At 43.8% G+C, this 23,519-nt stretch overlaps 1 protein-coding gene and 8 non-coding genes across 16 annotated transcripts in view; 8 read left to right on the forward strand and 1 right to left on the reverse strand.

Annotated features, from left to right (window-relative positions):
* LOC108262448 (TBC1 domain family member 10A) overlaps positions 1-23,519 on the reverse strand; it is a 168,976-nt gene that overhangs the window by 120,921 nt on the left and 24,536 nt on the right. The window contains exon 1 of one of the 8 annotated variants that reach the window (XM_053678396.1): positions 12,017-12,195. The exons of the other annotated variants lie outside the window; for them this stretch is intronic. The gene's annotated coding sequence lies outside the window, so the exon portion shown is untranslated. Of the gene's footprint in view, positions 1-12,016; positions 12,196-23,519 lie in introns of those variants that run through there. 8 annotated transcript variants of the gene reach the window in all.
* Positions 354-435, forward strand: trnas-gcu (transfer RNA serine (anticodon GCU)). Its single transcript has one exon. It is a non-coding gene; the product is annotated as a tRNA-Ser (tRNA).
* On the forward strand, positions 2,322-2,403 carry trnal-uag (transfer RNA leucine (anticodon UAG)). Its single transcript has one exon. It is a non-coding gene; the product is annotated as a tRNA-Leu (tRNA).
* On the forward strand, positions 2,912-2,993 carry trnas-gcu (transfer RNA serine (anticodon GCU)). Its single transcript has one exon. It is a non-coding gene; the product is annotated as a tRNA-Ser (tRNA).
* Positions 4,880-4,961, forward strand: trnal-uag (transfer RNA leucine (anticodon UAG)). Its single transcript has one exon. It is a non-coding gene; the product is annotated as a tRNA-Leu (tRNA).
* On the forward strand, positions 5,470-5,551 carry trnas-gcu (transfer RNA serine (anticodon GCU)). The gene has a single exon. It is a non-coding gene; the product is annotated as a tRNA-Ser (tRNA).
* trnal-uag (transfer RNA leucine (anticodon UAG)) lies at positions 7,441-7,522 on the forward strand. Its single transcript has one exon. It is a non-coding gene; the product is annotated as a tRNA-Leu (tRNA).
* On the forward strand, positions 8,031-8,112 carry trnas-gcu (transfer RNA serine (anticodon GCU)). The gene has a single exon. It is a non-coding gene; the product is annotated as a tRNA-Ser (tRNA).
* trnas-gcu (transfer RNA serine (anticodon GCU)) lies at positions 8,979-9,060 on the forward strand. Its single transcript has one exon. It is a non-coding gene; the product is annotated as a tRNA-Ser (tRNA).

Below are 23,519 nucleotides of genomic sequence, written 5' to 3' on the forward strand. Positions count from 1 at the left end.
GGATAAAAGTTGCATTTCCATCCATCCATCCATCTTCTATACCGCGTAATCCTACTCAGGGTCACGGGTAGAAGTTACATTTTCCAAAGAAATTTAACTCGCTGGGACGGGCAGTCCATAGGTAGTCGGTACCTAGCCGCCCAAGGATTGGATTGCATTGCGACGGCTCGACTATGGAGTTGTCCCGTTCTGTGAGACCTTTGGGCCGTCTCGCCGCATCGTCACCCTTCAGTTTATATGACGGCACAGCTCATACCCCAAGACTTGAATCAGATCTATTTGAGAAGCAGTCATCCAGCCGGCGAACATGAAACCCTCATTTGCATAGTTTCCGTTAAACGGGGCGGGCCTCGGACGAGGTGGCCGAGAGGTTAAGGCGATGGACTGCTAATCCGTTGTGCTCTGCACGCGTGGGTTCGAATCCCATCCTCGTCGCAAGCTTCTCACGTTGCCTCCTCTTTCCAGCAATGTCTGGCTTTGTTGCAGTCTGTCTCACACCTACAAGGCCTACAACCGGGAAGCTTTGTACAGGTCCCTGAGCTGGCACTAGAGAGGGTGGAGAAATGTGAAGAGCTAGCACTGTGGCTACGTGTTTCGCGACCGTGAGCTGTATTTCAATGCTTTTTGGCCACAGCTGCTGTAAGGCTCTTGCGTCTCTGGAGGTCCGTCAACGCAGAGCGCATTCCGCAGTCCAGACGACAGGGGCGAAGAACCTGCACCGAAACCTCTTTTTTGCTCCACACACCGGGATGTAATTTCATACGCGTGAGCTATGTCAGCAAGAGGTTAAGGTGATGAGCTGCCAGTCCGCTGTGCACAGCCCATGTGGGTTTGGACCCTATTTTTCTTGTAAAGACCTTGCTTAAGCGCATTCTGTAAAGGGAGCGTGCATGGTGCAGACACTGTTGGCGTCTGCATGAGCAGTTAGTCTGAAGTCACCAATCCACAGTCAGACAGATTGTGTACAAATGAAGGAAATTCACGAGCATGGTTACCCTCCCCAGGCGTGGTCAGCCAACAAAGATCACTCCAAGAGCAAGACATGTAATTGTCCACGAGGTCACAACGGATCCCAGGGTAACTTCTAAGCCACTAAAGGCCTCTCTCGCGTAGGCAAATGTCAATGTTCCTGAGTCCACCATAATGAGTACACTGAACAACAGTGGTGTGCATGGCAGGATGGCAAGGAGAAAGCCCCTGCTTTCCATAAAGAACATTGCTTCCTGCATGCAGTTTGCTAAAGATCACATGGACAAGACCCAAGGCTACTCGAAAAAACGTTTTGTGGACAGGTGAGACCAAACTAGAACTTTTTGGTTTAAATGAGAAGGGTTATGTTTGGGGGAAGGAGAACACCGCATTCCAGCATAAGACCCGTATCCCATTTCTGAAAAATGGTGGTGGTAGCGTTGCAGTTTGGGCCTGTTTGCATTCTGAATCATACCAGCAAATTCTAAAAGAAAATGTCAGCACATCTGTCCGTAAACTGGATCTCAAGGGGAAAGTGGGCCGCGCAGCAAGACAACAACCCTAAGCACACAAGTCGTTCTACCAAAGGATGGTTAAAGAAGAATAAAGTCAATGTTTTGGAATGGCCAAGTCAAGGTCCTGACCTTGATCCAGTAGAAATGCTGCGGAAGGACCTGAAGCAAGCAGCTCAAGTGAGGAAACCCACCCACATCCTAGAGATGAAACTGGACTGTAATGAGGGATGGGCTAAAATTCCTCCAAGCTGACGTGCAGGACTGTTCAACAGTTACCGGAAACGTTTGTTTGCAGTGGTTGCTGCACACCGAGGTCACACCAGATACTGAAAGCAAAGGTTCGCATACTTTTGCCACTCACAGGTATGCAATACTGGATCATTTTCATCAATAAATAACTGACCATCTGTAATGTTTTTGTCTGGTTTCTGTAATTAGGTTCTCTTTATCTACTTTTGATACTTGTGTGAAGATCTTACGATGTTTTAGGTCCCGGTAATGAAGATGTATAGAAAGCTCTAAAGGGTTCACAAACTTTCAAGCACCACCGTAAGTGGGATGTAAGGTCATGGCAGAAGAGCTCTTCCGCAAACACAACTCCGATGTGACCGTGGAGCATGGCGTCTTAAGCCTAGACGAATCGCGTCCAAAAGACCAGGCCTTAGCTCTGTCTTCAGCTGGAAATGGTTAGATGTCTCCGCCAGAGCCGGTTAAGCGAAAGGCACTCGAGTCTCACAACAGCCCTTTTGTCGCGCCCATGCCAGATTTCTTGTTGTCCGGCGGAATGACCCGGTCACCTTCTTCCCACGGACGGGTTTACCACCACGCCGGCCTGCGGGTAGCGTGGCCGAGTGGTCCAAGGCGCTGGATTTAGGCTCCAGTCTCTTCGGGGGCGTGGGTTCAAATCCCACCGCTGCCACGGTCGTTAGCTCACGGTGGGTGATGTCTCGTCTCCAAAGGCTTTGCGCAGGTTTTTCTCCCACGCTTTCATGCTATACACCACGTAGCATGCTGCCTCACGAACGTCGCAACTCATGCCCCCCTTTTCCACAGTCGTTGTGTATATCCAGGTAAGGATAAAAGTTACATTTCCATCCATCCATCCATCTTCTATACCGCGTAATCCTACTCAGGGTCACGGGTAGAAGTTACATTTTCCAAAGAAATTTAACTCGCTGGGACGGGCAGTCCATAGGTAGTCGGTACCTAGCCGCCCAAGGATTGGATTGCATTGCGACGGCTCGACTATGGAGTTGTCCCGTTCTGTGAGACCTTTGGGCCGTCTCGCCGCATCGTCACCCTTCAGTTTATATGACGGCACAGCTCATACCCCAAGACCTGAATCAGATCTATTTGAGAAGCAGTCATCCAGCCGGCGAACATGAAACCCTCATTTGCATAGTTTCCGTTAAACGGGGCGGGCCTCGGACGAGGTGGCCGAGAGGTTAAGGCGATGGACTGCTAATCCGTTGTGCTCTGCACGCGTGGGTTCGAATCCCATCCTCGTCGCAAGCTTCTCACGTTGCCTCCTCTTTCCAGCAATGTCTGGCTTTGTTGCAGTCTGTCTCACACCTACAAGGCCTACAACCGGGAAGCTTTGTACAGGTCCCTGAGCTGGCACTAGAGAGGGTGGAGAAATGTGAAGAGCTAGCACTGTGGCTACGTGTTTCGCGACCGTGAGCTGTATTTCAATGCTTTTTGGCCACAGCTGCTGTAAGGCTCTTGCGTCTCTGGAGGTCCGTCAACGCAGAGCGCATTCCGCAGTCCAGACGACAGGGGCGAAGAACCTGCACCGAAACCTCTTTTTTGCTCCACACACCGGGATGTAATTTCATACGCGTGAGCTATGTCAGCAAGAGGTTAAGGTGATGAGCTGCCAGTCCGCTGTGCACAGCCCATGTGGGTTTGGACCCTATTTTTCTTGTAAAGACCTTGCTTAAGCGCATTCTGTAAAGGGAGCGTGCATGGTGCAGACACTGTTGGCGTCTGCATGAGCAGTTAGTCTGAAGTCACCAATCCACAGTCAGACAGATTGTGTACAAATGAAGGAAATTCACGAGCATGGTTACCCTCCCCAGGCGTGGTCAGCCAACAAAGATCACTCCAAGAGCAAGACATGTAATTGTCCACGAGGTCACAACGGATCCCAGGGTAACTTCTAAGCCACTAAAGGCCTCTCTCGCGTAGGCAAATGTCAATGTTCCTGAGTCCACCATAATGAGTACACTGAACAACAGTGGTGTGCATGGCAGGATGGCAAGGAGAAAGCCCCTGCTTTCCATAAAGAACATTGCTTCCTGCATGCAGTTTGCTAAAGATCACATGGACAAGACCCAAGGCTACTCGAAAAAACGTTTTGTGGACAGGTGAGACCAAACTAGAACTTTTTGGTTTAAATGAGAAGGGTTATGTTTGGGGGAAGGAGAACACCGCATTCCAGCATAAGACCCGTATCCCATTTCTGAAAAATGGTGGTGGTAGCGTTGCAGTTTGGGCCTGTTTGCATTCTGAATCATACCAGCAAATTCTAAAAGAAAATGTCAGCACATCTGTCCGTAAACTGGATCTCAAGGGGAAAGTGGGCCGCGCAGCAAGACAACAACCCTAAGCACACAAGTCGTTCTACCAAAGGATGGTTAAAGAAGAATAAAGTCAATGTTTTGGAATGGCCAAGTCAAGGTCCTGACCTTGATCCAGTAGAAATGCTGCGGAAGGACCTGAAGCAAGCAGCTCAAGTGAGGAAACCCACCCACATCCTAGAGATGAAACTGGACTGTAATGAGGGATGGGCTAAAATTCCTCCAAGCTGACGTGCAGGACTGTTCAACAGTTACCAGAAACGTTTGTTTGCAGTGGTTGCTGCACACCGAGGTCACACCAGATACTGAAAGCAAAGGTTCGCATACTTTTGCCACTCACAGGTATGCAATACTGGATCATTTTCATCAATAAATAACTGACCATCTGTAATGTTTTTGTCTGGTTTCTGTAATTAGGTTCTCTTTATCTACTTTTGATACTTGTGTGAAGATCTTACGATGTTTTAGGTCCCGGTAATGAAGATGTATAGAAAGCTCTAAAGGGTTCACAAACTTTCAAGCACCACCGTAAGTGGGATGTAAGGTCATGGCAGAAGAGCTCTTCCGCAAACACAACTCCGATGTGACCGTGGAGCATGGCGTCTTAAGCCTAGACGAATCGCGTCCAAAAGACCAGGCCTTAGCTCTGTCTTCAGCTGGAAATGGTTAGATGTCTCCGCCAGAGCCGGTTAAGCGAAAGGCACTCGAGTCTCACAACAGCCCTTTTGTCGCGCCCATGCCAGATTTCTTGTTGTCCGGCGGAATGACCCGGTCACCTTCTTCCCACGGACGGGTTTACCACCACGCCGGCCTGCGGGTAGCGTGGCCGAGTGGTCCAAGGCGCTGGATTTAGGCTCCAGTCTCTTCGGGGGCGTGGGTTCAAATCCCACCGCTGCCACGGTCGTTAGCTCACGGTGGGTGATGTCTCGTCTCCAAAGGCTTTGCGCAGGTTTTTCTCCCACGCTTTCATGCTATACACCACGTAGCATGCTGCCTCACGAACGTCGCAACTCATGCCCCCCTTTTCCACAGTCGTTGTGTATATCCAGGTAAGGATAAAAGTTGCATTTCCATCCATCCATCCATCTTCTATACCGCGTAATCCTACTCAGGGTCACGGGTAGAAGTTACATTTTCCAAAGAAATTTAACTCGCTGGGACGGGCAGTCCATAGGTAGTCGGTACCTAGCCGCCCAAGGATTGGATTGCATTGCGACGGCTCGACTATGGAGTTGTCCCGTTCTGTGAGACCTTTGGGCCGTCTCGCCGCATCGTCACCCTTCAGTTTATATGACGGCACAGCTCATACCCCAAGACTTGAATCAGATCTATTTGAGAAGCAGTCATCCAGCCGGCGAACATGAAACCCTCATTTGCATAGTTTCCGTTAAACGGGGCGGGCCTCGGACGAGGTGGCCGAGAGGTTAAGGCGATGGACTGCTAATCCGTTGTGCTCTGCACGCGTGGGTTCGAATCCCATCCTCGTCGCAAGCTTCTCACGTTGCCTCCTCTTTCCAGCAATGTCTGGCTTTGTTGCAGTCTGTCTCACACCTACAAGGCCTACAACCGGGAAGCTTTGTACAGGTCCCTGAGCTGGCACTAGAGAGGGTGGAGAAATGTGAAGAGCTAGCACTGTGGCTACGTGTTTCGCGACCGTGAGCTGTATTTCAATGCTTTTTGGCCACAGCTGCTGTAAGGCTCTTGCGTCTCTGGAGGTCCGTCAACGCAGAGCGCATTCCGCAGTCCAGACGACAGGGGCGAAGAACCTGCACCGAAACCTCTTTTTTGCTCCACACACCGGGATGTAATTTCATACGCGTGAGCTATGTCAGCAAGAGGTTAAGGTGATGAGCTGCCAGTCCGCTGTGCACAGCCCATGTGGGTTTGGACCCTATTTTTCTTGTAAAGACCTTGCTTAAGCGCATTCTGTAAAGGGAGCGTGCATGGTGCAGACACTGTTGGCGTCTGCATGAGCAGTTAGTCTGAAGTCACCAATCCACAGTCAGACAGATTGTGTACAAATGAAGGAAATTCACGAGCATGGTTACCCTCCCCAGGCGTGGTCAGCCAACAAAGATCACTCCAAGAGCAAGACATGTAATTGTCCACGAGGTCACAACGGATCCCAGGGTAACTTCTAAGCCACTAAAGGCCTCTCTCGCGTAGGCAAATGTCAATGTTCCTGAGTCCACCATAATGAGTACACTGAACAACAGTGGTGTGCATGGCAGGATGGCAAGGAGAAAGCCCCTGCTTTCCATAAAGAACATTGCTTCCTGCATGCAGTTTGCTAAAGATCACATGGACAAGACCCAAGGCTACTCGAAAAAACGTTTTGTGGACAGGTGAGACCAAACTAGAACTTTTTGGTTTAAATGAGAAGGGTTATGTTTGGGGGAAGGAGAACACCGCATTCCAGCATAAGACCCGTATCCCATTTCTGAAAAATGGTGGTGGTAGCGTTGCAGTTTGGGCCTGTTTGCATTCTGAATCATACCAGCAAATTCTAAAAGAAAATGTCAGCACATCTGTCCGTAAACTGGATCTCAAGGGGAAAGTGGGCCGCGCAGCAAGACAACAACCCTAAGCACACAAGTCGTTCTACCAAAGGATGGTTAAAGAAGAATAAAGTCAATGTTTTGGAATGGCCAAGTCAAGGTCCTGACCTTGATCCAGTAGAAATGCTGCGGAAGGACCTGAAGCAAGCAGCTCAAGTGAGGAAACCCACCCACATCCTAGAGATGAAACTGGACTGTAATGAGGGATGGGCTAAAATTCCTCCAAGCTGACGTGCAGGACTGTTCAACAGTTACCGGAAACGTTTGTTTGCAGTGGTTGCTGCACACCGAGGTCACACCAGATACTGAAAGCAAAGGTTCGCATACTTTTGCCACTCACAGGTATGCAATACTGGATCATTTTCATCAATAAATAACTGACCATCTGTAATGTTTTTGTCTGGTTTCTGTAATTAGGTTCTCTTTATCTACTTTTGATACTTGTGTGAAGATCTTACGATGTTTTAGGTCCCGGTAATGAAGATGTATAGAAAGCTCTAAAGGGTTCACAAACTTTCAAGCACCACCGTAAGTGGGATGTAAGGTCATGGCAGAAGAGCTCTTCCGCAAACACAACTCCGATGTGACCGTGGAGCATGGCGTCTTAAGCCTAGACGAATCGCGTCCAAAAGACCAGGCCTTAGCTCTGTCTTCAGCTGGAAATGGTTAGATGTCTCCGCCAGAGCCGGTTAAGCGAAAGGCACTCGAGTCTCACAACAGCCCTTTTGTCGCGCCCATGCCAGATTTCTTGTTGTCCGGCGGAATGACCCGGTCACCTTCTTCCCACGGACGGGTTTACCACCACCACCCCGGCCTGCGGGTAGCGTGGCCGAGTAGTCCAAGGCGCTGGATTTAGGCTCCAGTCTCTTCGGGGGCGTGGGTTCAAATCCCACCGCTGCCACGGTCGTTAGCTCACGGTGGGTGATGTCTCGTCTCCAAAGGCTTTGCGCAGGTTTTTCTCCCACGCTTTCATGCTATACACCACGTAGCGTGCTGCCTCACGAACGTCGCAACTCATGCCCCCCTTTTCCACAGTCGTTGTGTATATCCAGGTAAGGATAAAAGTTACATTTCCATCCATCCATCCATCTTCTATACCGCGTAATCCTACTCAGGGTCACGGGTAGAAGTTACATTTTCCAAAGAAATTTAACTCGCTGGGACGGGCAGTCCATAGGTAGTCGGTACCTAGCCGCCCAAGGATTGGATTGCATTGCGACGGCTCGACTATGGAGTTGTCCCGTTCTGTGAGACCTTTGGGCCGTCTCGCCGCATCGTCACCCTTCAGTTTATATGACGGCACAGCTCATACCTCAAGACTTGAATCAGATCTATTTGAGAAGCAGTCATCCAGCCGGCGAACATGAAACCCTCATTTGCATAGTTTCCGTTAAACGGGGCGGGCCTCGGACGAGGTGGCCGAGAGGTTAAGGCGATGGACTGCTAATCCGTTGTGCTCTGCACGCGTGGGTTCGAATCCCATCCTCGTCGCAAGCTTCTCACGTTGCCTCCTCTTTCCAGCAATGTCTGGCTTTGTTGCAGTCTGTCTCACACCTACAAGGCCTACAACCGGGAAGCTTTGAACAGGTCCCTGAGCTGGCACTAGAGAGGGTGGAGAAATGTGAAGAGCTAGCACTGTGGCTACGTGTTTCGCGACCGTGAGCTGTATTTCAATGCTTTTTGGCCACAGCTGCTGTAAGGCTCTTGCGTCTCTGGAGGTCCGTCAACGCAGAGCGCATTCCGCAGTCCAGACGACAGGGGCGAAGAACCTGCACCGAAACCTCTTTTTTGCTCCACACACCGGGATGTCAGCAAGAGGTTAAGGTGATGAGCTGCCAGTCCGCTGCCACGGTCGTTAGCTCACGGTGGGTGATGTCTCGTCTCCAAAGGCTTTGCGCAGGTTTTTCTCCCACGCTTTCATGCTATACACCACGTAGCATGCTGCCTCACGAACGTCGCAACTCATGCCCCCCTTTTCCACAGTCGTTGTGTATATCCAGGTAAGGATAAAAGTTACATTTCCATCCATCCATCCATCTTCTATACCGCGTAATCCTACTCAGGGTCACGGGTAAAAGTTACATTTTCCAAAGAAATTTAACTCGCTGGGACGGGCAGTCCATAGGTAGTCGGTACCTAGCCGCCCAAGGATTGGATTGCATTGCGACGGCTCGACTATGGAGTTGTCCCGTTCTGTGAGACCTTTGGGCCGTCTCGCCGCATCGTCACCCATCAGTTTATATGACGGCACAGCTCATACCCCAAGACTTGAATCAGATCTATTTGAGAAGCAGTCATCCAGCCGGCGAACATGAAACCCTCATTTGCATAGTTTCCGTTAAACGGGGCGGGCCTCGGACGAGGTGGCCGAGAGGTTAAGGCGATGGACTGCTAATCCGTTGTGCTCTGCACGCGTGGGTTCGAATCCCATCCTCGTCGCAAGCTTCTCACGTTGCCTCCTCTTTCCAGCAATGTCTGGCTTTGTTGCAGTCTGTCTCACACCTACAAGGCCTACAACCGGGAAGCTTTGTACAGGTCCCTGAGCTGGCACTAGAGAGGGTGGAGAAATGTGAAGAGCTAGCACTGTGGCTATGTGTTTCGCGACCGTGAGCTGTATTTCAATGCTTTTTGGCCACAGCTGCTGTAAGGCTCTTGCGTCTCTGGAGGTCCGTCAACGCAGAGCGCATTCCGCAGTCCAGACGACAGGGGCGAAGAACCTGCACCGAAACCTCTTTTTTGCTCCACACACCGGGATGTAATTTCATACGCGTGAGCTATGTCAGCAAGAGGTTAAGGTGATGAGCTGCCTATCCGCTGTGCACAGCTCATGTGGGTTTGGACCCTATTTTTCTTGTAAAGACCTTGCTTAAGCGCATTCTGTAAAGGGAGCGTGCATGGTGCAGACACTGTTGGCGTCTGCATGAGCAGTTAGTCTGAAGGGGAAATTAGAGTCAGGTGTTTTCAATCAACGGGATGACAATCAGGTGTGAGTGAGCACCCTGTCTTATTTGAAGAAGTGCATGGACTCCACCAATTCACAGTCAGACTGATTGTGTAGAAATGAAGGAAAATCAATCAATAAATCAGTCAGTCAGTCAGATGTTTGTTTATACTATTTAAATAGGCCCCATTTGGTGGCATCTGTTGCTTACAGCCATACCACTCTGACAAAGCCTGATCTCAGAAGCAAAGCAAAGTTGGGCCTGGTTAGTTCTTGGTTGGGAGACTGAATGGGACTACTAGGTGCTGTAAGCTTTTCATTTAGATAAGTGTTTTAAGCACTTTACTTTCTCCTGACATTGAAGAATATTAATTACTACACCAAAGCAGCCTCCAATTCCTACAGTTTTCTCCCATACATGATAGATGAACTCTAGTGCTACCTAGAACAACCTCCTGGAACTGATCAACTTTATTAAAATCCGGTGGAATTGGGCCATTTTCATGTTGTTTTTCAAGACAATTTTCATATCCAAATGTTCAGCAATTACCATGAAACAGTCCATTTCTGAAAGTCTCCGTATAACCTGTTATAGGAGATGGTGTGGAGTTCTCAAAAAAAAAAAATTATTTATCCCAGGAAGTTTTCAAACAGAAACCCAGACAAGAAGTCAAGGCTTCCATGTTTTTTGACATCCTCAGAAAGATGGGTTAGCCCATGTACATTGTAGATAACAAATTCAGGACCATACAACTCACTAAAATGCTTTACAAATGACACTAGCAAACTGTGAGCAAAGTCATTAAGAATTATACAAAGAGTGGATTGGAGAGTATAAAGATAGCAACAGATAATTAAAATTGCTGTACATTGGTTATGACAGCACATCAAGAAGAACCACTGGACTTGTGTATAACAGAAACTGTCGCAATTTTGTTGCTTTCCACCTCAGTCTTTCTGAGAATTGCCTGGGTTTCCTAGCAAAGTCCTCAGGAATATAACGTCTCAAGCTAACAAGTGTGTCTGAGATTATAACACTTTGGCGAGCAGACAAAAGACAACATAAAGGCCCTGAAGCAAGCCATAAGTCCAGCAGTTTTCACATAACACCAAGACATACAAGGTGCATGTAATCATGTGGAAAGCATGATACCATGCCAATTCCTGCAGCTTTTAAAAGAGATGTTTCAGTATGATGGTCTTCATCAGACATGTTGATAAAAGACTCATCAGTCCTACGTGGGCTGTTGATCTCAGGAAAGGTCATTCTATGGTTGATGTACACACCAGACTGGATGCACTTGTCACAACCTGAATAACCAGTATGTGATTTAATTCCCTTTATAAAAGCTCTAGCTGGAGCATCACACAGGATAGATGTGACATTTAGGAAAAATTGCTTCCCATTTATGGCAAATCCCTTGCTTAACCCTTGCAGTTCACTGACTAGATCTTTCAAATTCATCAGTTTGTGATGTTGGCTTTGATTTACCACAGAACAGAGCAATGACAACTGGTTTCTTAGTATAACCCTGCAGTAACCCTATAATTGGCCAAAACTACAGAGACGAACTTTTAAACAGTGGTAAGACATCCATGTTCAGTTGAAGTTCGAATTCATACTTCTCTAGAACAATAGACCAGATTCTTTCCATGGTTTTGGACAAAGCTTTAAGAATACCAAAATAATGATATGTGCCACCAGCAACACTTTGGATATTAGATGAAGTTATCTCGTCATCTTGCACTGCAGCACCAAAATCATTTTCTCCTAAATGACTTCCAAATGAAGTGAGCATTACATTGACCTTTTTTACTGCTCTTTTTCTAACATTCCATCCATCCATAATTTTGTAATGACCTGTCTGGTGCTGGTTCCAGTGTTGACTGTCGCACATTTAAAATCTGTATCCCGTGTTTATATGTTTCTGTAAAGCTGCTTTGAGACAACGTCTATTGTTAAAAAACGCTATACAAATAAAATGGAACTGAATTGAAGTTACAGCGTGGTTTTGTACAACCAAGAATATAAGTCTGTCTCCGTTTCCCTTTCCTTATCGACAGTAGGAAATGCAACATACACATACAAATATAATATTTGTACACATGCAAGACCATATAAGGCTGCTTCAGTAAAAAAAAAAAAAAGGGGGGGGGGGGGGTCAATTAAAATGAAATATGCAATTACCCATTATATTCTTGGTTTTAACTAGAGATGCACCGATGTATCAGCTGATACCAAAAGGCTATTTTTCATCTATCCATAATTTAAAAATATCTGATAATCCGACAGCACAAAAACTCTAGAAATTACTCAGAAAGTATTGGAGTTTATGGCGCTTGATGATCAACCATGCTCTGTAGTGAAGGACATGGGATTTCAGCGACTGGAAAAACACCTTGAGTCTCGCTACACTTTACCGAGTCAGCGTTATTTCACATTCGTCTACTTACCGGAGTTATACAACCGTATGACAGATCATATTCACGAGCTTCTTCATAACCACTCCGCGATGAACTTCACCACAGATGTTTGGTCTTCAGATGTAAGCCTGGCGAGTACGCTTAATCTCACTGCTCAGTGGCTCCACTGTGATTTTAAACTTAAAGTCTTGCTTCATGCACAAGAACTTCCCGGTTCTCACACTTCATAAGAAGCACCTGCATCGCGTTGTAAATCGCGCTGCTCGCAGGTGAACTCTCGCGATACTCCTGGGCAGAACGGGAACTCACATTCCTGCTTCTTAAAGGGCCAGCGGAACATTTTATCCCTACATGAGAAGGACATCTGTGCACACTGCATAGACAATACACTTAATTAAGGGCTTTAACAGCCAGTTTCACAATTGGAAGGTTGTCTTCTTTTTCACCTGGTTATTTATATATAAAAATATAAAGTATTTAGCATGTTTGTATTTAGGTACTTCTGTTTCTAAATAAATAAGCATTATGTCATCAAATCACAGGTCTGTTTTGATTTAATGGTCAGAAGCTGTACTAAATGACGAATAACCTAAAATCACAAACATGATACTTGTAAATAAAATCATTTCATATATGCAATTTATTAGATCCTTAAAGTAAAAAGACAGCTAAATAGTGAAAAACAATAATTGTTGGATTTATACAAATGAATGACAATAACTTGCTAATAGTCCATCAACTTAATTGGCATGTGCTCCAGTCAGTGTTGTTCATGGGGAATTTATTCTACAACTTCTACAGTTGTAGTGAACTTCTACAGTGAAAAAAAAACCCAATCCTTTAAAAAACAGTTAATGAAGCTGAGGCTCAAAGGCGGGTCGCTGGCATAGAAAGTCTGCTGTTACCACAGCAAGTACCAGAAGTCACTGACTGCAAAACTGTGTTTACAAGAAGAGTCACTGCAGTCATCAAAGTCGATGGCATAGAGATCTGCTGGGCTAGCGGTGTGGATGAAAGGGCTCTTGCTTCATTTTGTGCTTATTTTGTCTTCAATTCAACATATCCATCTCATTTGAAGAACACTCTGATTTTTCTTCACCAATATGTTTTGAAACTTACTGTGGATGGTGACAAGCCTCTACCTACTCCAGTTACCAGAGTAATCAACCTCTTACAGTAATATCTGCCAAAAATGCCTCGTCTATTCTGTTGTCCTAAATGCTCTGGGAGAACGATTGTCAAATGAATCCAGCACATTGGTCTCATTCATGCACGAGGCAAATTTTTCAATAACTTGTGGTCTTAATGACTGTCAGAGGACCTTTTCAAAGTATGAGTCCTTTAGATGTCATATTTACCAAAAGCATAAAGACACTGTATTACAACGGACTATGGCTGATGATCCTCAGCATTTGCGATGGTGCAATGACGATGGTGCTTTTGAAGTTTGCAATCCCCTCGGGTCTAAACGTAACAAGCAAAAACTGTGTGCAATCTACTATACAATTGGAAATATGGGTACAAAGTATTACTCTCAGTTAAAACATTCATTTAGCTTTACTTCCTTTTGTTATCATTATTATTCATACTGTGTGAAATGTCAGGATGAGTGGACTGTCCTCTCACCAGGTGAGGAGGTTGATTACCAGGCACTAGATATATACAATGTAGTTGACAAATTATTTATTAGCACTAGATATTATTGCTGAAGACAAAACAGCCCCACTTTATACTGATTTTACTCCTCACCCTTTAATCTATCTTTCTTCTTCTTCTCCTTATTGTTATTATTATTACTAGAGTAGTAGCCTAGTAGTATTCATCTTAGCATAGGATTAGGAAGTGATTTCTAAAAACTGTCAATCACACCTTCATGCTAACGCTGTACATGATGTCAATGGTTCACTACTCCTCTCTCTCTCTCCATAGATACTTACAGGGACCCTCGACTTTAAGTCTTTTTATTGCAAAAGCAACTGCTAAAATAATTATGTGCAGATGGAAAAAAAAAAAACGTATTAGGTTAAGCAAATGTTCTGAGTTCTTTTTCCTAGCAGTTTTTGTTATGTATATGTATTTCATCAGCGCTACTATGAGTTTCTTTTTTTTTCCCCCGGTAACAATAATATAGCCTTATTCTGTTTACTAAGAAAGACTATAACTTTATTTACAGTTCCTCTCCTTAACTTCAGTCACTTCCTCACTGAAACCTATAATCAGAATAACTCCAAAGCCTAAGGTCTAAGCCTAAGTCTCCACTCTAAATCATGTGTCTAGAACACAGGCTCTGAACTCTTATCTAACACATTTAGTGTTTTATCTGCTCTAAAGCACCCACCTCAGCTCGTGCAGGCCGCTTAATTAGCTGATGACTTGAATCAGGTGAGTTTGGTGCAGGTTCTAATTGAACATCCTCAGGAGTGTAAGGAAGCCTCTCTCTAATATCTTTCTTACCGGTTCAACTCCAACTTCATCACCACCCCAAGAAAGCACTGCATGTTAGTAGTGTTCAGGGTCAGTATCTAAACTGATAGTCTATTCACACACACTAGCACTACTGCACTTCACATCCAGTATTTCCTTCTCTAATGTAGTAGGTTCACTGGTAACAGGTTTGTCTGATTAGTATTCTGGAGAAGGTTAACAATGTCGGTGTGTTGGTTGGAGTTGTAGTTTGTGTTTGCCATGTTTGTAGTCTGAGGTGCATTCTGGGAAACGGAGTCGCTGGTTTGCTGTGACATGACAATGACACTTGAGAGTTTACTGTTCAAGACTCAGAATTACTATACATTACTATAATTACCATCAAGCTGCACATGACATTTTATGAAAGTAGTACTATGTTTTTTTCTCATTTACGGGTACCTCATACAGTCAAAAGGTTATTGAATTTTAATTATTTTCTTAAAAATAAAATTAAAAAATGTAAAAACTGAGTTGTGATTAGTTGTGAAATTAGACAACACTTGCAGACTCGTCCTCTGAGGTGAAAAAGGTTTATCACAGAAAGATGGTTAATACAGCATAGAAGTATCCCAGAAGACAAAAAAATTTACATGATCATCCTGTTTACAACGTTTACAGCCAGGCTCTTAATGGATGCTGTTACCTTCTTGAGCATCAGTGAATGTTTGCACCTTTTGGAATAGTCGTGTACGAGTCCCTCGGTTGTCCTCAGTGTGAAAAGATGGATCGGAACATCATATAACCTCTACTGGAAAGGGCTAAAATATGCAGGAAAAGCAAAGTATGTGAAGGACCTGGAGGATTTTTCTGAAGAACAGTGGGCAGTTTAACTGCTCAGGACAAACAAGGGACTCATGAACAACTATCATAACACATAAAAAGAGTCCTGGATCATTCAGGTAACGACAAACAGTATTAAGAATCAAACGTGTGTAAACTTTTGAATGGGGTAATTTTGATTAATTCAGCTATTATCTTGTGGACTATATGTAAACATTTGTTATGCCATACTGCCATACTGTCTGGATGTTCCAGTAGGAATATAAATAAGCTCCAATTAGTCCAGAATGCAGCTGCTAGAGTCCTAACTAGAACTAGAAGATACAACCATATCACACCGATATTATCAATACTGCATTGGCTCCCAGTGAAATCTTGCATTAATTATAAAATACTCTTATTAACCTATAAAGCACTAAATGGTCTCGCGCCACAATATCTAAGCGACCTTTTGGTTTTATATGATCCGCCACGCCTACTTAGATCAAAAGATGCAGGCTATCTGACGGTACCTCGAATAGTGAAGGCTACAGCAGGGGGGAAGAGCTTTCTCTTATAGAGCCCCACAGTTATGGAACAGTCTTCCTATTAGTGTTCGGGACTCAGACACAGTCTCAGTGTTTAAGTCTAAGCTTAAAACGTATTTGTTTACTCAAGCCTACCCTGACTAGATTCTGTTCTACTACTTCGCAGTCATAATTATCTTTTTTCTCCCTCTCTCCTTTCGCCGAGCCCCACACGAATTTATGGAGATACTAGAGATCCAGATCCTTTCTGCCTCTGGATGGAGCTCAAATCTTCTCTAATTCCAGACTGCTGGGACTACGGCTGCTCTTAACGCCATACAGACTTCATATAAATCCATAATGAACTCTTTCACAATATCTGTTGTTACCCAGATGAGGACGGGTTCCTTTCTGAGTCGGGTTCCTCTCAAGGTTTCTTCCTCTTAAAACATCTTAGGGAGTTTTTCCTTGCCACCGTCGCCACTCAGTGGCTTGCTCAGTTGGGATAAATTCGCACCTTTAATATCTGTATACCGTGTTGATATTTCTGTAAAGCTGCTTTGAGACAATGTCTATTGTAAAAAGCGCTATACAAATAAAACTGAATTGAATTGAATTGAATTATGTGAAATAGCTTATTCATGGCGGTACTATATTAGAAACTTAGGATTTTTATGATCAATCTTATTTTGTAAAGAGTATTAAGATTTTGTAGATTCTGCAAGGGGTATGTAAACTTCCGACCGCAACTGTATAGCCACACACACACACACACACACACACACACACACACACACACACACACACAAAAATTCAACCATTTAAAAACAGCAAGGACTTTTATAGACAATCAAAAATAGACTATAATATGAACATTTTAACAAATTAACAAAGACACCACAGTTAAAACACTCTAAATACCTTCTTTTTGCAAAAGTTTTCAAAAGTCTTCTCTTGCACCCGCACTCTCGATCTGACACCAGCTGGAGCCACCTCTTCATGGTCCCCTCAACCTCCATCTCTGCAGCTTTAGCCGTGAAGAGGTTTCTATGAACATTGGAAGAAAGCAATACATATCGTAAGGTTATTATGAATCCTAAGCATTAATTACACTTATACCATGGTCAGTGTGAATATTGGATTCTGAATGGCTGGAAGGTGTGCATTATAACCGTTTATTGCACAGGTAGTTCCAGTCAGTTTGATCACTGTGAGCATTTCTAAATCAACGCGCAGCCTACATGCACACACAAACACACACACACGCACAGACACTTGAGCATACAGAGACATTCGTGAACACACATTCGTACACACAGACACTTCTTGCCGGCCCTGTCTGCAACTTTGTCTGCAACAAAAAAAATAACTTTGCTGGTAAAAAGTTACATTATATTTCTCAGCAATGAGGTGTTACCATCACTGTTTGTGAAGTAATTCAACTCTCAGTTTTACTACACTACTGCTGCGCAACACTGACTATGTTTACATGGACAGCAGTAATCTAATTATTGACCTTACTCTGAGTAAGATAATAACGTGAATAAGGTGTTTACATGCGTCGCGCCACGCCGTCCGACGTCCCTCCAGAATTTCACATATCAACATACAGTTCGTCTTTGTTATGGTATAGTATACAGTTTTGGGTGTTTTTATTTAATTTTTTTATGAACGCTTTAAGCGCAGTTATTTTTTTGTCATGCTGTACGTGCAAATAGACAACTGCTTGAAGCCGTGAACTGCATCCCAAACCGTGCACTTAGCGTCTATATAGTAGCCGAGATAGATGTATTTTCCCCACTACAGGCCTATAGTAGGCAAGTATGCGGATTGGGACGCAGCCGTGCTCTCTTGTTCGCCGTAAAATGTTGAGCACTGCCATGTGTGTACGTGTCCTGTCGCAAAATGCGGTGAAAACTCACATGACGTTAATAATGTGATTCAGGTGTTTACATGTCTGTAATACACGTTGATAATGCGACTAAAACAGGAGTACTACATGTCTTAATTCGATTAGTGCTTACTTCCAGTAATGACTTTAATCAGATTAAGGTAATTAAAAATTGCTGTTTACATGGTAGTTTCTTAATCAAAGTATCGTCTTAATCGGGTTAACAGTGGATTATTGTGGTCCATGTAAACTCACTGACTGACTGCTGAGAGGCACATGATGCAGGAAATTCATACATGATTAATCTCTCTGTCTCTGATAGATATCTGTCAATTCATTCAAATAAATGTAATCTCATCACACTACTTTATCTCTGTGTCTGATTTATACCGGGCAAAATTCCAGATCTAACGACCTAACTAATAGAAATTAACTGTCATTTTAAACTTCTAATCAAAGTTTGAGCTTCTAAAATCAATGACAGCTTTAACTTTATTAATTGTGGAAAGACCATGGTATAAGCGGGGTAATCCATGGCTAGGTGACGATTTGAACGAGTGGTTCTTCTCCTCCACATCATGCACTAAAATCGTTTAGTGCACATCTAGCTGTGGATTACCCCTTACATGTCATCTGAGAGAGACAGCTAATTCTGTATGTAAACAGATATACTTACCAATCACGACCTCTCCGAGTTGGAGAGCGGACAGTGAAGTCTTTCCATCGACTCCCCTCCAATTGAGGTTCTTTGCCAGGGAGTTAGCAATCACCCTCTTCAGTATGCGCCAGGTGCAGTCGAGCACATCCGCCCTGTCAATAAGCGCCAACCAGTTTACCGAAACCGATGATTTTTAAAACAATAATATAATATAAAATATAAATAATTAATAAGCATGTATTGCCTTGTCAACTGTGTCAGTGCTTCTCACTACTCCTGCAGTTACCCTGCCCTGTGTGCTTTCCATGTTTTGCTCCTCTACCAAAGATTAGGTCATAACTGTTCCCTCATATCAAAGTGGTGTTGAATGAGTACGAGTGTGTCACCTTGAGAAAACAAACACTCTCAGTAGCTGTGTAATTGTGCAAGCAATTGTTAACAAAAAAAGAAAAAAAATTCTCACCAGATTTTGCTTGTAATCTGGGCTCTGTTGCATCCTTCGCTCCAGACTACGCAGTTGAGGAAGATCTTGCAGGGCAGTAAATCTTCATCAATATCCAAAGACTGCACTTGGAACACCTGTAGTTGAAGCAATCTCAGTGGTTTGTTGGTCCAGCACCATCTCTAATTTAGTCAACACCTCCCTCAGCATGGCTATGGTAAAGAAGTTAACAATATTTACAAACGATACACACTACAAAACTGTACAGCTCCATCCTCAGTCTTATTCCTAACCTACACAAATTCCAGTAAGATGGCTGAGTGGAAATCACGGTTAATTAATACTTACAAAAGAAAGTCAATCAGAAAGCAGAAGAATACTTGGTACAGCCGATACTGAAAAAAAAAATTATTGTATCATTCTTTTTAAAATTTTAGTATCAACTTGGTACAGATACTTTTGACATCACAACTTACCAATTACAACATCCTTGAATTGCATGGATGCCAAGGATATTTTCCCATTCATTTGCAACAGCTAGCTGCACAGTGACAGGGGCGGCTGTGGATCAGGTGGTAGAGCGGGTTGTCCACTAATCGTAGGGTTGGCTGTTTGATTCCCGGCCAGCAGGACTCCACATGCCGAAGTGTCCTTGGGCAAGACACTGAACCCCAAGTTGCTCCCGATGGCAAGTTAGCGCCTTGCATGGCAGCTCTGATACCATTGGTGTGTGAATGGGTAAATGAGACACAGTGTAAAGTGCTATATAAGTGCGCCATTTACCATTTTACCATTTATTGACACAGAAGCGGAGTCCATTCCATTCCATGGTGTTTTAATTAACGGAAGTAAAAAAAGAGATGAAGAGAAGGGTGGGGTCTTAGGAAGCAATAAAAAGAACAGGTGACTAGGTGAGAGAAAGCGGGACGCGGAAATGAGAGCCAGGTGAGAATGGCGGAACTGATGGTGTGCGTTTGCCAAGGACCATTCTAATGCTCTTACTGTGGATTATAACCTTGTGGATATTGATTCAGGAGGCTGGTGAACACTTCGGGAATATTCTGCCAAGGTGAATAAACGAGTGAGCGGAGTTTTGAGGGTTCGGAGGCACATCACGGGTTTGAGATCCTTTCTTTAATACTTTTGTGTAGAACCAGTATGTTTAAATCGTTGGATGTTACTGTCTGTAAAGAACTCCGAGTGTTAAGCGGAATCTGACTGCTCTTTCCCATGCTTTCGGGTTCACGAACTCCCGTATGCCTAAATCACCGCCATTGAAGTGCAGCTTTAAAGTGAACAACTTTTTTGTTTTGGTTAAGAATTATTTTGGGGTTAAATGTTTTATTTTCTGCCTCTTGTGTGTGAAAAGTTTCTTTTATGAATAGAGCCTTGTTTCCTTATGGGTGTGTTTATTAATCCCACGTAGGGGAACTTTTTGGTTTTCATTATTTAGGTTTCTATGACTGAAACGATCTGTATTTTCTTATGTTTATTGCATAAATAATAATAAACTTATTTTGTAAGAATTGAGTAGCCTTATTCTGAGTGATGTCCAAATTATAAGTTATAAGTGATGGTTAATTTGAACTGTCTGGCGTCCAAACCCCATAAGGTACCACGCTACAGAGTGGCGCCCAAATGGGGACCGAACCGTAAGATTTAGAAAGTTTAGTTGGGGTACTGAACTTAACAGACTTGGACATTTGCGTTATTGATGGACTTGACCATTGTTAATTATTGTGAAATACAGTGTGTACATATATTTTCAGTTTTTCTGGTTGGTGTTTACATGAAATGTATGGTTATTGAGAACATTCAGGAGTCTGTGTAACTACTTGCTGCTCTGTATTGTTTCTCTTCTTCCCTGGCCATGTCTACCCCTACCCCTCGAATCAAGCGCATCATTACTCTTGTCTTCTTGATGAAGGAAAGGGCCAGGCTCCCACATTCAGTGGAAAAGCAGAGACTGCCTGTGATTTTGCAAGCAGCTGTTATCTGCCTTGCACCAAAAGCTCAATGGAAGGGAAACCGCTCCCAGCCTTTTTCGGGCGTAGACCTCTCGCTGATAGGTGAACTTGGTGACCAGTACTTTATGGAAAATTTTCCAGTCACGCACAGAGTCTTACTGAGCAACAAAAGAGCCAGGCTTCCACTTTCTGTAGAAAACCAGAGACTCCCTTTCATTTTGTAAGCAAATGTTAACTGCTTTGCTACAAAGGCACAAAAGAAGGAAATCTGCTCTGTCCAAGGTCTCGCTTTCCGGCTGTTCCTAGAGGACCTGATCCTACGGTGATGACAACCGGTCAGTTATTAAAGCAAAGTTCAAAATTGCTAGCTTGTTTCTGCCCAGTCTCGAACCAGGGACCTTTTGCGTGTGAAGCAAACGTGATAACCACTACACTACAGAAACCACGACAGAAACACCCTTTAGCTGTTGCCTATGGTCTGCTGATGAGAAGAGCACATAGTTAAACTTTTGTTCAGCCATCTGCTTTGAAATGTGATCCATGTCTATCTCCATGAAAGACTTGGCAACAAATGCCACACACATCTCAAGATTTTCAAAATCACTGAACCTTTCCTCAGATTCCTGCCCAAGCCTGGACAGGAGGTCACAATACTCGAGTACATCCAAAACTTTGCTTACATTTGCATGGCTTTCTTTCTATCTTTACCAATGAGGGGAAGTGTTGCAATCTTTTGTTTTTCAATTGCTGAAGGTAAAATGACAGTTTTGCTTTAAATACCTTCACAGCACTGATCATATCACATATGGTTTTGTCTTTACCTTGTAACTGAAGATTGAGCTGATTCAGTTTCTCTGTCACATCAGCCAAGAATGCAAGATCAAGCAGCCATCAGACAACAGGTTAGTGTCGTCCCCCCCAGTTCCATTAAAGCCGTAATTTCACTCACCAAGGAAATAAAACGGTGAAGTACCTTACTCCTACTCAACCATCTGACTTCTGTATGAAGATCGCCATACTCTGCAGAAATTTTGAATACAAATTCTTACATTCAGCCATAATCCAGTCCAGACATTCCGTCATCTGCTCCATGCAGCACTGCTTCATACACGCTGTAGGAGAAAATAAAGAATTCAGATCATCACCATCATCACCATCATTATCACCATCATCGTCCTCATAATCATCGTCATTGTCATCATTGCCATCATTGTCACCCTCATTGCGGTCATCATCATAGTCACAGTCATCATCGTCGTCACCATCATCATAATCATAATCGTTCTGATCATCGTAATCATAATCACCATCATCGTCGTCACCATCATCGTAATCATCATCATCGTCACCATCATATCATCGTCATTGTCATCATCATCACCATCGTTATCATCATCATCGTCGCCGTCATCATTATCTTCATCGTCATCATCATTGTCATCATCATGGTCATAGTCATCATCTATTGTCATCATCATCATAGTCACCATCATCGTCATCATGATAATCATCGTCAACATCATCGTCGTCATCAACATCGTCAACATTGTCACCATGATCATCACACTCCAATGCCCTACAAAACCCTAAAAAAAACTCAGAAAACCTCCGAAACCCTCCGAAATGCTAAAAAACTCAAAACCCCCAAAACCCGCCAAAACAGTCCAAAAACCCCTCAAACCCTCCAAACCTGAAAAAACTCTCCAAACCCCCCCCCCCCCCCCCCCCCCAAAACCCCCCCCCCCCCCCAAAAACCCCAAAAGTTGTAGCATTATTACAGATGTGTTGAAAATGTTTAATTTCTCAAGGGTTTACATTGGAGACCCCCTAATGGTCAAAAGTATAAAGACATGTAGAACTGCAGCACAGTAAACCTTTACTGTGTGTAAAGGCCAAGAAGAAATAAGCAGCTGATATACACATCAGATAAAGTATTTCCTGAAGGAGCCGGGCCAGACTGGGACAGAAATTGGGACAGAAACTGGGTCTCACACCCAACCGGTCCTCCCCATACACAATAATACATGTTTGATGTGAACATTAATAAAGCTATTGACCTGTAGCTGCATGATTTCATGTACAGTGCTGCTGTCACATGATTAGCTGAGTGTATATGGGCCATTGTTCCAGTGATACAATAGAGACTATAATAATTAGAAAATATATTTATAATTAAAATCTACAAGTTAATATAGGAAATTTAAGTAAGACTAGTGAATTTAAATTCAATTTGCATATCCCTCATCAAAAAAAAAGTTGAGCAGACACGACAGTACGTTTTTTTATCCATGAACACGCATATGTACATAAAATTAATCAGATCTCTACACTTAAAGGTCGTAAACCCTGTTACCTCAGTGTCAAGCCTGTTACCCTTGTGTAACCAGTGTTACCTCAGTGTCAAGCCTGTTACCCTTGTGTAAACAGTGTTACCCTCACGTCAACTATAAAGTTTGTATCTCCATGTGGTATTCGTGTACTGTGAAGTATCTGGTGTTAAATTTTGGGAAAATGAAGAAAACTAAAGTACAAGTTACACTCTAAACACAAGCTCCATTAAATCATCTTCAGAGAAATGCTGTTACTACAGACTTCGTATAGTAACTGATACTCTAGATAAATATCCCCGCTCATGCCAAGGGACCAAGTGGACACACACATTCATGATAAAAAGAGACTTTATTTACAGTTTACATTTTCATATCACTATAATTTGATTAAAATTACACCTCTTATTTAACAGTTCAGATCAGTAGTTCATAGAGTACAGAAGATACCAATAAGGCCACATTGTGAAGCACACACACATAAAAGGACACATTT

This window comes from Ictalurus punctatus, unplaced genomic scaffold (genome assembly GCF_001660625.3).
Source record: "Ictalurus punctatus breed USDA103 unplaced genomic scaffold, Coco_2.0 Super-Scaffold_100, whole genome shotgun sequence".
Lineage (NCBI taxonomy): Eukaryota > Metazoa > Chordata > Actinopteri > Siluriformes > Ictaluridae > Ictalurus > Ictalurus punctatus.